At 46.4% G+C, this 14,829-nt stretch overlaps 1 protein-coding gene across 4 annotated transcripts in view; it reads right to left on the bottom strand.

The window, feature by feature from the left end:
* Nucleotides 1-14,829, bottom strand: part of LOC119401738 (eye-specific diacylglycerol kinase) — a 604,253-nt gene that overhangs the window by 263,447 nt on the left and 325,977 nt on the right. Inside the window, exon 1 of one of the 4 annotated variants that reach the window (XR_007417067.1) lies at nt 13,806-14,376. The exons of the other annotated variants lie outside the window; for them this stretch is intronic. The gene's annotated coding sequence lies outside the window, so the exon portion shown is untranslated. Of the gene's footprint in view, nt 1-13,805; nt 14,377-14,829 lie in introns of those variants that run through there. 4 annotated transcript variants of the gene reach the window in all.

Below are 14,829 nucleotides of genomic sequence, written 5' to 3' on the forward strand. Positions count from 1 at the left end.
TTCGGCAGGAAGCCTTGAATTTGGATTTCCGGCCTGGTTCTAAAATGCGCTACCAACGTTCACTGTGCATTTCGACCGAATACTGTCACAAAATGCTGAGAAATTCAAAAGTTTTCTCAGACCTAGTGGTCTATACACTTCTGATGCAGACTGTACATGTTTCACCGTTTCCTCGTAACACGTCCTATGGTACAGCGGCCTGTGGGGTTTAGCTACTAAGCACGACAACGCGGGCTCAATTCCAGGCAATGAATGAATGAATGAATGAATGAATGAATGAATGAATGAATGAATGAATCAATCAATCAATCAATCAATCAATCAATCAATCAATCAATCAATCAATCAATCAATCAATCAATCAATCAATAAATCACAAGTCTGTGACATCTGTCGTGCTTGATATGTTTGGGATGACTTGCCTGCAGGCCGTAGAAGCAATCACGCGCAGGCCCATTTTCATCACAAAAGAAAGAGAAAGTTACGTACGGAACACTTTCTGAACTGCTCTCATTTTTTTCTGATCTAATTAACGTCCGTTTAAAGATATACTAAAGAAGAAGGAAAAGGCTGAACTGCATTAGAAATTTAAAGTTCATATGAAAGCCCGGGACAGCTAGCCACAATTACCGTGCTAAAAATCTTGATAAGGCCAGAATCACGTGACGCAAGAACAACAGGAAGAACACTGCCAACGCGTTGCGATGTTTTAGCTCGTTGACTCAAAGGCGCTTGTGCATGATTTTGTAGCTTTAACGCAGTCAAACGACTTCCTTATGAGACTGCCAACGCGTTGCGATGTTTTAGCTCGTTGACTCAAAGGCGCTTGTGCATGATTTTGTAGCTTTAACGCAGTCAAACGACTTCCTTATGAGGCTAGGTGAGCTACGAGAAGCGTACGTTGGGGGGCTAGTTGGTAAGACATAATTGAATAAAATTTGTAACTGCGCTAAGGACGAGACACCAGAAACGAAGTGGACAGGACGATCGCAGACTAACAACTGGTTTATTGAAACATACACCACCCTTACGAAACAAACTAAGCGCGTGTGCAATGACAGTCATGACCACGTGACAGGTTTCACCACCCCCAAGACTATTATCTACTACAAAGGAAATCACGCTCTTTTTTGCGATCGTCCTGTCCACTTCGTTTCTGGTGTCTCGTCCTTAGCGCAGTTATAAATCTTGTTTCGATTAGGTGAGCTACACCGTATTTTAAAGAAGCGAAGGGCTGAACTTTGAGATATACGGGGGCTTAATATATTGTGCCCCAAAACAACAACCAAGATCCTAAACAAAATTTAAGAAAAGCAAAAGCAGGAACTAAAGTGCACTTCTATATGACGGAACACGGGACTGCACCGTGTCGTCACGGCGAAATGCTGTAGTATCCAGAGCCCGAAGTCATCTAATGCCCAAAATGTGATTTTTGATGTATTTTTTTTGTTTTTGGGATACCATATAATTCTCTCATTTTGGTGATGGGGTAGCGTAAAACTAACAGACCAAGAAAGAACGTACACGGACAAGCGAACAGTCGCAGCTGAAATTTTGTTCGAAAGAAAACCAAAGGTCGGCAAACTCACTAGTGAGTCGACTCAGACTCATTCATACTCAGAACGAGCTGTGAGCCTGAGTCTGGGTGAGTCCGGGTAAGTAATGTCTTGGTGAGCATGAGTCCGAGTGAGTCCGGTCGAAAAAACTTTCAGTGAGTCGGAATGCGAGTGAGTCTGGTCGAGGAAAATTTCGGTGAGTCCGAGTGAGGCCTAAGCACAAAATATGCGTCTTGAGTGAGCCTGAGTGCAGGTCTACATTTTTTAGCCGACCTACGAAGAAAACCCATAAATGGAAAAGTACAGCGCCACCTGCCCGCCACCTGTACTGACAAGGCGTAGTCTAACAGACGAAGACTACAACTAACCATGAACTCTGTGCGACGCAAAAAGAAAGCAGGGGCGAAGCAATGGGGTCTGTACTTCTTATTTATGTGTTTTGCTTTTGAATAAAGTTTCAGTTGCGAGTATGCGCTTGTCCTTTGATGTTGTTTCTTCGTCTCTGTTAGTGTTGCGCTAGCATATAATCAAAATAGAACTATACCAAGTCGCCAAAATGTCTACGCTTCTACCACATAATGCACGAAGTGGCTAGCTATAAAAGTCAAGAAGTTGTTTTTAACCGCGAAGCAGTTTATGCTCGGACAAAACCTCGTTAGTCGCAAACAAAAACTATTACCATCATGAAATACGCGCGCTCTCTTCCTCCTCTTCTTAATGTCCTGCTTCGCTCCCAGAACACGCACTCCTATTTGTCTGGCGCGGGATGCATTAACACGGATGAGCGAGAGAACGAGCACAGAGAGAGAGAGAGAGGGAAAGAAAGAGATAGAAAGAAAGAGAGAGAATGGGAAGAAAGACAGAAAAGATTTCATTAGAAAATAACCCTTCATTCTAATTGACACTGTAACGTCTATTAGAACCTAAAAAATTTCAGACTATATGATCCGCCCGACTCTAGGCCGATCTTCCTGAGCGGGTAGGTGCCAGTTATCCCGGGAGCATCATCATCATCGTCATAGACAGAGAAAGAAATACACCGAGAGAGAGATAGAAAGAAACAGACGCAAACAGAGACAGAAAAGACAGAGAGCAAGACAGACAGAGAGAGAATAAGATAAAGACAAAGCAATAGAGAGAGAGAGAGAAAGATAGAAAGAAAGAGGAAGAGAAACAACGAAACCACACCACAGCCACCTATAATATAGTATAGCAACGAGATGGGAATGGGAAGTAAGGGTGGGGAGCAGGGGAGAGGGTCAAGCATGTATAGTATAGCATGTATAGCATAGCGATGTTCAGTATTGGCCGCGAGGACATAGCGTAGCGCCACCTACGTTGTGACGTCACTCATAGGATTCGGCGTTGTGTCGTCTGCTGGAACACCACATTTCCTGCGCCTTTGCTGCCGCGCGTTTTTGTTGTGGCCGCTGCGCGTGCGTCCCCCTTGTTTTGAAGCTCATTGCTTAAAGAAGCGGCATGACCTTATAATCCGGGCAAGCAAACCACGGCTCTTACCCCTGGTGGCTCCCACGTGTCTAATTAGCATGCTGCAATCGTGACCTGAAGCCGGTACAGCTGACGCCATGGAGGACGATGAAAGTGATGTCGCCAAAGCTAAGCTGGTAATACATTATGAAATACCTTGCGCGTAATAATTCTCAGACTTTTTATAAAACGAACGAGTAAACTTGCAACAAGGAGGGAAACGTGCCGCCGAATAGTAATACCACCGCGCGTGCGCTGCACAGCACTGCTGTCAACGAAAACGTGGGAATGGTGAGCGGAGTGCATCGCCGCACATGTTTAGAAGTGCTCTGCAAAACAAAGGCCGATTTCCCCTCCACTGTTCATTTTAGTTGGGCTCGTATTTGTTTTACGATCGTCACCGTTCTGTTTACTTTTTTTTTGCTAATGATGCGTTTACTTTTCGCCTTGGCTTACACTCTTCGGCAACGTATCAATGTTAGTTTTGAGTGCCTACAAGGCAATCTTAAACGTGACAAAATCCTTAAGTTTCGTAAGGACCTCGACGTGAGAGATATTTGAGACACGGGCGCTTTTCTTTTTACCTATTTTGTTAAATGACAGTGAGCCTGTCGTTCTCCAGCATCAATAAATTCATCGACAAACGCCCGCGATAAACTGCCGGGAGCGCTCGCGAGCACATGTCCGCTGTTACCGAACATCTTAATTGTGGCGTCGTACACAAAATTCTCGCCACGAAAGTGCTTGCTGCACTTTCGTGGCGAGAATTGCTGCACTCGCAGACCTGCGAGTTCGCGTTGGCGTCCTTTCCCATTTTCGGCTTTACCAGCCGAGTGTTGCGCACTTTTTTACATTTGGGCTGGCGATGAAAACTTACAGCGAGATCTGCCGCATACGACTGGCCCTGCGGCACCAAACAGTACACCAACAAGCTGAAGCTGCTCGCACGCAACCTATAGCGCTGCTCATACGGCGATAATGTCTCCAGCTGGCCAAATTAAGCTTCACGCGGTGAGAGAATTGATCCTAGCGCACCGCAATTTCACTTGAACGTCGCGTTGCACAACATCTACGAAGCAAGGCGAGCAGGAGCATCCTATCTGTGACGTCAAAACGACCGCAGCGCCGGCCTCTCCAGTGGAGGCCCTCGCGGCCAATAGCAATGTATAGTATAGCAAAGTATGTCAAGGGGGTAGCGAAGTGATGGTGAGGAGGAGAAAAAGGAGGAGGGCAAAAGGTGAAGCACAGCATAGTCCTGTATATTAAGTTATAGCAAAGGCTGGGAAATAGAAGTTAGGCTGAGGAGGAGGGAAAAGAGGAGGGGGAATGCCACCACCTCCGCTGTTTCCTCAGCCTTCTCACCGATAGTGCGTAGCTGCCCAACTTTGTTTGTATTGAATCGACCGGAACTGCTTCTTTTCGATTGCAGCGATATAAACAGTACGCAGGGAGTGGTACGTAATACGGTGCTGGCGTGCGAAAGGCCCCGGGCGGTTATGACGGCGGCGACACCTTCCACAGGCGCTACAGCGACGCACGCGATTATATGCATATATATATATACTTGGACTGAGCTACGGCGGCCGTCACCGGCGCGTCGGAACATTGGAAATCGATCACCGCCTCACCGCCTCAAAAGCCCCTCGAGGCATTTCTCGCGTTCGAAACTCGGCGCACCTGGAAACGCCATCGCACGGATCGCTCGCAAATGGACGCCTCGCGCGACACGTAGTATATGCCTCGAGGCGCGTAATCTGGGAGCCATAGGCGTGCACACAGAGAGGGTCTCCGCCCCCCTTAACCCTCAAGGGAGGAGACAGTGGGGTAGACCCCCCCCCCTCCATACGGAGCACAAAATAACACTCGACCACACCTGCCGCCCGGCCCCACCACTTCAGATCAAGGGGGTGCCCCCCTCCACCCAAAAACCTTTCTTTCTATGCCTCTGGTGGGGGGAGGGGGGCGAATTTTGCCCCGTTGCTTTACTAAGCCACAACTGTCCCGTCATTAGGGCCTATTAGCAAGTTACCGTAATACTGTACGGAAATACGGTATGGTATTAGAGTAGTTTAGCAAATTACGGAAATATGATACGGAAATACGGTACGGTATTACGGTATAGCGCCTCCTTTCTCGTTCGTTATGCTTTCGCCGGTTCTTATTCCAGTGAAGGCAGCCCAACACTACAAATGCTTTTTTACAAAACTGACTATGGGATTGTCACGCGTCATTGTTCTTGCCTCTCAGCCTACGCATTGTGAACGAGGAACCTGTCGCTCACTGGCACTGGGAACAGCTATAGCACAACAAGCGAGAAAGTAGTAGCGGTACGGTAATACCGTGCCGTAATTAGATACCGCATTTCTGTAACTTCTAAAGGACTCTATTAGGGTATTTTAGCAAGTTACGGCAATACCCTAGCTAGCTAAAATACCCGAACGGCTCCATCTTGTATGCCTGACTTCGAGTGCTACGCTGTACATATCTCGCAAATATATTCCGCAACTCCTTTTCTCCTCGTAACAGTATGAATCTTCAAGAACTAGCTGAAAGCAAGATCTTGTGTGACAGGACTTTTTTTTAGCTAGTTGACACGATTAAACCCACATGCATTGCTATGACTCTGTAACACTCCCTTATATTCATAACACACTACTACATTTCCGCTTAGGAAAATTCGCCGCATTTGGTTTTCTTTCCTTCGTGAAGCGCAAGCTCACCGAGCCCCGATTTAATGAAATTGTGGGAGTTTTCCCCGTACCAACCCCACGATATACCTAATTACGATGCACGGGCTCTTTATCCATCGTATCAGTCGAGGAACGCTTAATAAGCACCGAGTACAAATAAATTCTACAGTGGTAGACCTTTCGAAGCTAGCCTGAAGCGAAGGTTAGCTGAATTCCGCGAAAACCAACATTTCCACGAATATATGCATGACATAGGTGTGCGCAAGGGGGGCGCCCGCCCGCCCTAGTCACTTAAGTACTAAGGGAGAGGGGGGGGGGGGCGAAGTCTGCGTCATACTTTTACTCAGTCTCGGAACTTTCCAATGATTGTTTAAAGAACATGGTTATGAGCACGCACTTTTTTGATGATGATAGCAGTCGAAGCCCCCTGATGTTGAATTCCAAGAGCTGTTTGCTTAATATCTTTACTCCCGGAAAACCAGGGACCAAAAGACAGGCCATTGTGTGAATCCCGTCAACGCTTCCTTTTGATTTATTTTCATTCGTTGAGAATCATGTCTTTCGGACTCCACAAATGGGTGGGGGAGGGGGAAGTGCGAAATAACTTTCTCCCCCCTGCCCCCCATGGGGAAATACACTCCGAATCACAAATCACTAATGCGAGATTATTATCCCCAAAAAACTTCAGGGGATGACGTCTGACTAACTTTGAGCCAATGAGTGAAAAGAGACGCCCTGCTCTCCCAGCAAGACAATCGCTGGACTAAATCCTCATTAAGTCAGAGGCAGCCTGTACATAGCGTGTTAAAGGGACCGACAACTGGTCACAACGTGTGATTAGATCCCGATAAAAATGAAAAGACAGTAAAATATTGTGACAGATTCCAGCATCCTTTTCGCGTTGTCTGTAGGATTAATATTTTTAAATCGCGTTTAAAATAACAAAAACCGGTATGTCGCGCAGCCTAGCGGAATAGCCTTGAAGCTGGATTGTGGAGTCGATCACTTTTTGCTGTACGTAATCACGTAGTCTCATGCTGTCATGCGCGCCATAATAAGTCCTGAAAATTAGAGTATGTATATTATTATCTATCCCCGCTCTATTTTGTGCTGCTTACGAGGTAAAAGGAGTTGCACGGTGAGAAGTGGCGCTGCCTTCGCTGTAACCAGTGAGCGCTCTCGCGCTCACTGTTTGCAGAATGAGTTGTCACTTGTGTTTACGTCTTCATATTCGCCGCAGATTAAAAAATTCTGATTACAAACGTTTCGCGGCGTTTTCCACGTTACCGTTCTATGATTAGATACTCTCAACGGTAAGCTTTCCGTAGCGCTAAAGGAAATGGGCACCATAAAAATTGGTCGTCGGTCCCTTTAAAGAAACTCGATATAACATTGACGAAGTGACGAAATCATTCAGTTGCGTATAGACCCACCCCAATTCTCCCTGTCTTCGTGTGTGTGTGTATAAAACCTAGGTTCGAAAAGCCTGCTTGACCTTTTTACACAAAAAGGACGTAACGCAGTACCGATTCACAGACGAATTCTGTTCATAAACTCTATCCTATACGCACTGAGTTACGCCACGAATTTCAAAGCAGCAGGCGTCTCTTTTATACGTTACTACTGCTGACGTCATCGGGGAACTATTAAAACTTCCTGTCACCGCCTCTGCAGTGTGGGACGTGCCGACGTCAAACTCAGGGCAATAAAGAAAAAAGAAGCAAGAAAATGAATTTCCTTCTCTATGGCGCCGATCGCTGGCCCTTCGTTTCTAACATTTAAGGCCCTCTACCCAACGATGCAAGAAACAGAAAGGAAAGCGAAACCATAGTCGGTTACGAAGTGTTCTTTAATTCTTTTGCCTTTATTTCGACGTCCGAAAGAGCCCGACGTGCAGTTAATGCCGAGACGTAAAAGAGGTTTTCCCGCCGAGTCTTTAATCTTCGCAGCGTCCTTTTTCTGATCTCAGACTAGACTTTTGGCCACGTCGTCTCTTGCTTCTTTGTTTCTTTTCGTTTTATCGAAGTTTTTCCCATTATATAAACGCGTTTGGGGATCGCATTCCTTTACTTTGTTATCGCGCCGTCACGAGCGAGAAATGTAATTCACGACGCCACGGGGGTTATTTCTAAAACGAATAAATCCCGCTGACACTTCATCGATTTATTTCGCAAAGAGATCGCGCCGCGTACCGAGCGATAGCGCACAACCACCCGTACGTGTGTATGTTGAAAATGGAAGTTGCTACCTAGTGAGTATTCACGTGACAATGACCCGTACGTCGTTTCCTTGTACGAATGTCACCGCTTCTACTGTGCTGAATACAGTGAGATAAAGCTCAGCTCTTCCCTGTGGTCGCCTGTGCAACAACATGGTCGCTTAAATCACGTCACTGCACACACGTGACGTCAGCGTACGCCATTTTCTTGTAAGTGTAGCAGAGCTTGCATTGCGCTTCTAGAGATGAACAGACCGCGATAATGATCAGCTTCTTCACTGCGTTTGGCTATGCAACAACATGGAGCCTATATGACGTCACCACGTCGACATGACGTCAGCGTACGCCATTTTCTTGTAATCGTCGTAGAACTTGCATTGTGCTTCTGGAGATGAACAGATCGCGATACTGCTCAGATTCTTCACTGTGCTATGCTGTACAACGAAATGGCAACCCATATGACTTCACTGCTAACACATCAATTGAAAGTACGCCATCTTCTTGCCCGATTCGCCGAGCCTCAACTGTGCTTCTGGAGATAAAGATACCCAGATAAAGTGCGTTTTTTTTCCTGTGTAGGGCTTTATATCAACTTTATATCAACACGTACGTGTATGCAGTGACGTTGATGACGTCACTGCATACACGTGACGTCATCGTATGCCACTCTTTTGTACGAATCACCCAGCTTTCACAGACATACGCTTCTGGAGATGAACAGATCGGCATAAAGCGCAGTTTACTCCCTATGCTATGCTGTACAACAACATGGCAGCCTATGTGACGTCACTGCAAACACATGTAGTCAACGAACGCCATTTTGTTGCAAGATACGCCAAACCTCCACTGTGCTTCTGAGGATAAATAGATCCAGATAAAGCGCATCTTTTCTCTCTGCTGGGCTCTATCATATCACAACACGGAAGCCTCGATGACGTCGCTGCATACACGTGACGTCGAAGTACACCATTTTGTTGGTCGATTTTCACTGTAAGCCAATTTTGTGGGGTTTCGGACCGAATTCGACACCCCAATTATCTATTACTTCCATCGTGAACGAAGTTACGACTGCTATGCCTGCAAAGTTTCTGATTTTACCGCGATACGTTGTTACCTATCATCCGTAACTATGAGCAGCGTTACCAAAAACAAGGGAAGGAAAGAAATAGCCATGGACTAAACGGAACAAGTATACGTACAGTCTGCCACACGCGAACTACCGACGAACAGTTGTGAATGTGGCGTAGAATATCAACCGTTATTCACAGTTCACGGTAGCAAAAAAAAAAAAAAAGACAGCTTTTCCTTTATTTATGACGCAGTTTCCGCGACGACTCCACGTATGTAGCTTTATATAACGTAGTTCTAGGGAAAAAAAGCTGCTCCTTGAATTGGCGGTGGATAAAAAAAAGAACTAATTATGTAAAGCAAAATGATTCTCGAAAACACTTTCATACAGAATGTCAGTATAACGTGATCTCAAGGAATAAAAACGCTTTAAAAATATTTATTGAAGCGAACAGACAATGGCGCCAGGAAGGTAAAGGGGTCAGTATTTGCATTCTTTAATTAATTGCAGTGCAGTAATCATGATAAATGCAAAGAAATAAAGTGGATGAAAAGACAACTTCACCAGTACGGACCGAACCTACAACCTTCGGAAAACGCGTCCGATGCTCTGCGTCCGATGCCCAACTCTGCGTCCGATGCCAAACGCGTCCGATGCCCAACTGGTAGAGCATCGGGCGCGTTGTCCTAAGGTTGTAGGTTCGGTTCCTACCGGCGGGAAGTTGTATTTTCTTAAATTTCACTTTCTTTACATTTATCGTAATTACAACGCTATTGTTAAAGGTGTGGAAATAATGACCCCTGTAACTTCCTTGGATTCACTGTGTGTTGGTTTTCATTAGGGGGGTGTCTAACAAACAAAACGAGCCGCTGAGCAATTCCCCCACGTTCGTTTAAAAATATTTGGTATTCTGATTTCGTTTTTACCTTCGAGGTACTTGTATCGAGCCTTGCAGGTAACCGAAGGTAACGGCTGGAACGCTGAACAGGCATGAGCCACCACTTTTCCCGGTATATTGGATGGCTCGCAGAAAAGCCGACACGAACCAAAATTAAATATAATTAACAAAACGAGAAGCCAGCAGCCAGAAAGTCCAAATTCAAGCACACCTTACCGCAAGGGCACGAAAAACACCGGTAAGAGCAGATAAAAAAGTAAAACAAAACGATAAAATAAACTGGAGCTGTTCCGGCTTTCCCGTAAGGGTCATCGAATTAGGAAGGGAAGGCCTGGGGCCTGCCCGTGTTTGCGCAGCACTTTACGAAAGAACGACCGTTATAAGTCCACAGGGTGGCCGAGATAAGAAGGCCGGACGCCAGAACCAGAAAACGATAGGCAATAGGGGGGAGGAGGGGGGAGATAAGGCGAGAGCACCGTATCAGTTCTGGTCGTATAACCAAAGATTGGAGAGCAGAGACGCTTACCTGAACGTTAAAGCTGCAATAATTTCTGTGCATTAGTCTTGTCCTTCGATTTTGTAGTGTTCATTTTGTTTCGTTAAATTCATGACGCCTCCATCATGAAGATTTTCGATGGTATTCTTTTCAGCTTACACTAACTATAATATAATCGTATATTTATAAACATCTCCTGTTTCACTTTTGGTACTTTCACTTTTAGGGGCGAAGCTCCTTATAGCGGCACCCGTTCGTCCCTCGTAGCGTAGTATGTAACCAGTCTTACGCTTTGACCTGCAAGGTGGTGCCGGTGGGAGATTTTTCCTGTGCGTTGTTGAACAATAAAAAATTCGCAGCGTTAGCTAAAAGCCGACTTCTTCTGTCTCTCATTCCCATTAGCAGCCATTCTTTACCTCCAAGGTAGTGCCTGGTGAGATTTCTCCTGTGCGTGATTAAACAATAAAAATTTTGTTCAAAACGCCGTTGATTGATGAAATAAACCAACAAAAGACGCCAGATGTTTTGTAAAAGCAAAACGAAAGAACGCCAGATGTTTCTAAAGCAAAACGAAAAGACGCCAGCTGCTTAACGAAAGACGCCAGATGTTTTCTAAGCAATGGTTTTCTAAACAATGAAAATTCACAGCGTACATGTAAAATTAAAGTGCGCTGCAAGTCGTCATAACTCATCGAACCTTTAGTATAAACGCGCCCGATCTCACGTCGGTGATGATGTACTGGGCAGAATTCACGGAAGATTCACGGTTTACCGATGAACCTCCGCAGCTTCGCCCACTCATCATCATTCACTCCGTGGATATGCTGTGATTTTTTATTCCGGTGTTTCTCTGGCTTTTCTATAACATTTTTACGAATTTATACTTTATTCTCTTGCTGCACTCAACGCTTAACGTACATGTGTTTTATTATTATGAGGTCCCCCTCTGAGTTTTCGTAAGTATGGGACCTCCAAATGTAGTACCAACATCATTAATGATGTTACATCGTACCCAAATAAACTCAATAAAGGAAGACAACAATAAAAAAGCAGTACTGGGTGTATATATATTTGTATAAGCGTTGCAGGCAGGTATTTCTGACACGACGTACGTTTTCGCACAATTTATTCCGAAGCACCACGGCTGAAACGTCAAATATAATGTGTCAGAACCTACGTCGTGCCCGAAATACCTGCATATATATATATATATATATATATATATATATATATATATATATATATATATATATATATATATATATATATATATATATATATATATATATATATATATATATATGCGTGTGTGTGTGTGTGTGTGTGTGTAGCAATCACCCTATTTACGCTGTACATATTGCTGGGTTATCGTTTACGAATGCCTGCGTTTCGACGGAAGAGTGCTGGCACATAGGGGCAATCTGGTAATACGCGCCAGGACTTAAGACCAGAACCAGGGCAATGCGATGAACCATATAAAGGCCAGGGCCACATGAAGTCAAATCATCCTAGTCAGCTCACTGATTCACGCATTCGTTCTAGCAACGTTTCCTTGATAACCCGAAAGTCGCGGGATCGAATCCCGGCCGCGGCGATTCGATGAAGGCAAAAAAGTTTGAGGCCCTTGTACTTAGATTTAGGTGCACGTTAAAGAACCCCAGGAGGTCGAAATTTCCGGAGTCCTCCACTACGGCGTCTCTCATAATAATATCTTAGTTTTAGGACGTTAAACCACAGATATTATTATTATTATTATTATAGTTTCCTTGAAAGGCTAAAATAACCATTACATTTCTTCATAGGCGTATTGGTTTTAGCTCATTCATCGCTTTTATTACTTGCGCTTGTATACCAAACACACGCTTGGCTCCAACGTGTGCTTTAGCAAACACTAAGGAACAGTTATTCTCTTGGGCATGTTTTAGCTTTTTCCCAAAGCTTATGCGCTGACTTGTTTGTGTTGGTGCCCTATTATTTGAAGTCATTGTATACATTTAGTTTACGACGCCAATTTTTTTTTACAGGTGTTCATTGAAAATTCACCACGGAGCCCAAGGACATGATGTTGCGGTGATGTCTTACATTCGATTGATCCCGTCGGCGGAGCTTCGCTCTGACCAATGGCAAATAGTGAAATGACCGCAAATGAACAGTGTTGAAACCGACACCATCACAAAACAGCGCTTCGGATTTGTGACCTCGGTGCACTATTCACTGGCAAACATTCAGTGGTTGAATGTTCATCATACGCCAAGCGTCAAAACACACAAAATGAAAAGGAATTCTTTTAGTAAAGGCAGTTGGCACGGCCCAGAGTTGCACAGCGCCCAAAGAGAACAGCAAAAGATGAGAAAAATGGAAAAAAAGCAAGTCTTCTCGGTCTTCGGTTTTGCCTCTGAATGCCGCATATCAAGCAGGAGCGCGTGGAATGCGGTGGTTACACAATATGGCTCTTAGGAGCTTCAGGCACATAACTAAATCATTTTCGAATCTGCGTGAAACTTTTTTCGATTAGTCAAGTGGACGACTTGGGTGATGTTCTTGCAATGACAGCCCGATTATGAAACCAGGATATGAAACAAAGGTGCATCATCTGACTCTTGCCCAGGCATTTGTGATACATATTTTTATGTTGCATAGGAATGGATGAGTGGATGAATAAACATTATTTTGGTCCCTCGGAACGCGCCCTAGCACGTTGAGGGCCACAATCGAAACAAACAACAATGAGTAGCATTCCGCGTGGCGCGTCAAGAACGTAATTCTCGATCAATCTTGTCCCTGTACAGCGATAGGTTCGAAGTTCGTCCCTGATCAAAGTTGTGGACACGGATCTTACAAGCACATATCAATAAAGAAAGATAAAGAAACTCCCAAGCCTTTTGAGCTAAATTAAAATACACTGAAAGCCACAGGAAATGCCGAGTTAGGACTCAGCGCTCTAAGGGCGACTCCATTCGCAACAGTGTTGCCATCCCTACCAAAACGGCAGGGGGCAGCACGGGAAAATTAAAAAGGCGGGATTACATCAGAGCCCGCCACGACGAAACACACCACCCACAGTCACATCGGCAAACGCCAAACCGGTCGTGCATGCCAGACACGCCAGTAACCGTGTCTGAATTCTCGCTCTGGTGTAAACGAGGAAAACACGGGCTGGCGTATTTTCCGAATGGAATTCAAGCGTGAAAGTAACTTTAACCCGATGGTAAACATTCAGCAATGGTTTTAACTGCGCTAAAACAAGGACGACAAAAGAAATTACAGCACGTGTTGTCTTCTGTTGTTGCCCTTGTTTTAACGCAGTTATAACCATTACAGAGTGAACGTCAATCAACTAGCCGCACTTGGTGCTGTTCTGCCGATGGTAAACGTCAGACAATGACATACCTTGAATGTCCTCGCTCCTTGGGCTGGCAGAGCGCGTAGCGGGGCTCCGCTCCCGTCGGCAGAACAATGTCCACGGAGCGAGAGCGGTGCGCCTTCGCCGCAAGGTCGGGGTCCAAGTCAGGGTCCGGCGTGGGCACCTGAAGGAACGACGAGTCGACCGAAGCCGAGCGGCCCTTGGCCACTTGCGGCACTTGGAGAGAAACCACGGTGACCCCGGTGTCGCCGCCTAGGCTAACGCGGTGGCCTGAGTCCGGCACCGAGAGGGTCACCATAAGACCGCACGACGTGGGCGACACCAGGAGGTCTTCTTCGGCGTCTGTCACCTGCTCGTCGTCGGGCCGCGCCGACGCGGCGCTCTCGGACTCGCTCTCTTCAAGAGTCTCTGAGCCGGAGGAGAAGTACCGGGGCCTGTCGGGCGGGCTGTTGCTGCGCGACGTGTTCCGGCTGAACTCGTCCATGTACTGACAGTGGATGCAGGCCGCGCACTGGCTTTTGTCGCTGGACGAGCGCCGCAGGATCCTCCACTTGGGCACGTCCAACTGGTACGGCGCGTCCGTGACCGTGGCCGGAGGACTGGGAACCGGCAGCGAGGTGATGCCGCCGCCGCCGCCACCGCCGCCCCCGAAACCACCATAGTAGCCACCACTTCCACCGCCACCACCACCACCAACGGCACCATAGCCGACACCGGGGCCAAGCATGCCAACAGGGACCGCCGAAGGCGGCGCAGACGCCGAGGACGCGGTCATGTGAGCCGAAGAGGACGACGACGAAGAGGACGTGGTCGCCGAGTCGAACGACCGGGATCTCTGGTTCCTCGTCGACGGGACCATGAGGAGGTTGTCCCCGGAGTTGGCGTCCTGGTCGTGCTCCTTCTTGAAGCGGATCTCGTCGAAGCTCGCCGAGCGAACCTGCTTCGGCACTTCTAAGCTCACCGAACTGGGCAGATGGGACTCGATGACCGGACCCCCTTTGGAGCGCCGGAACGTCTCCCGAAGCCTCTGCATAGTGCAACGCCACGCGG

This window comes from Rhipicephalus sanguineus, chromosome 8 (genome assembly GCF_013339695.2).
Source record: "Rhipicephalus sanguineus isolate Rsan-2018 chromosome 8, BIME_Rsan_1.4, whole genome shotgun sequence".
Classification (NCBI taxonomy): domain Eukaryota; kingdom Metazoa; phylum Arthropoda; class Arachnida; order Ixodida; family Ixodidae; genus Rhipicephalus; species Rhipicephalus sanguineus.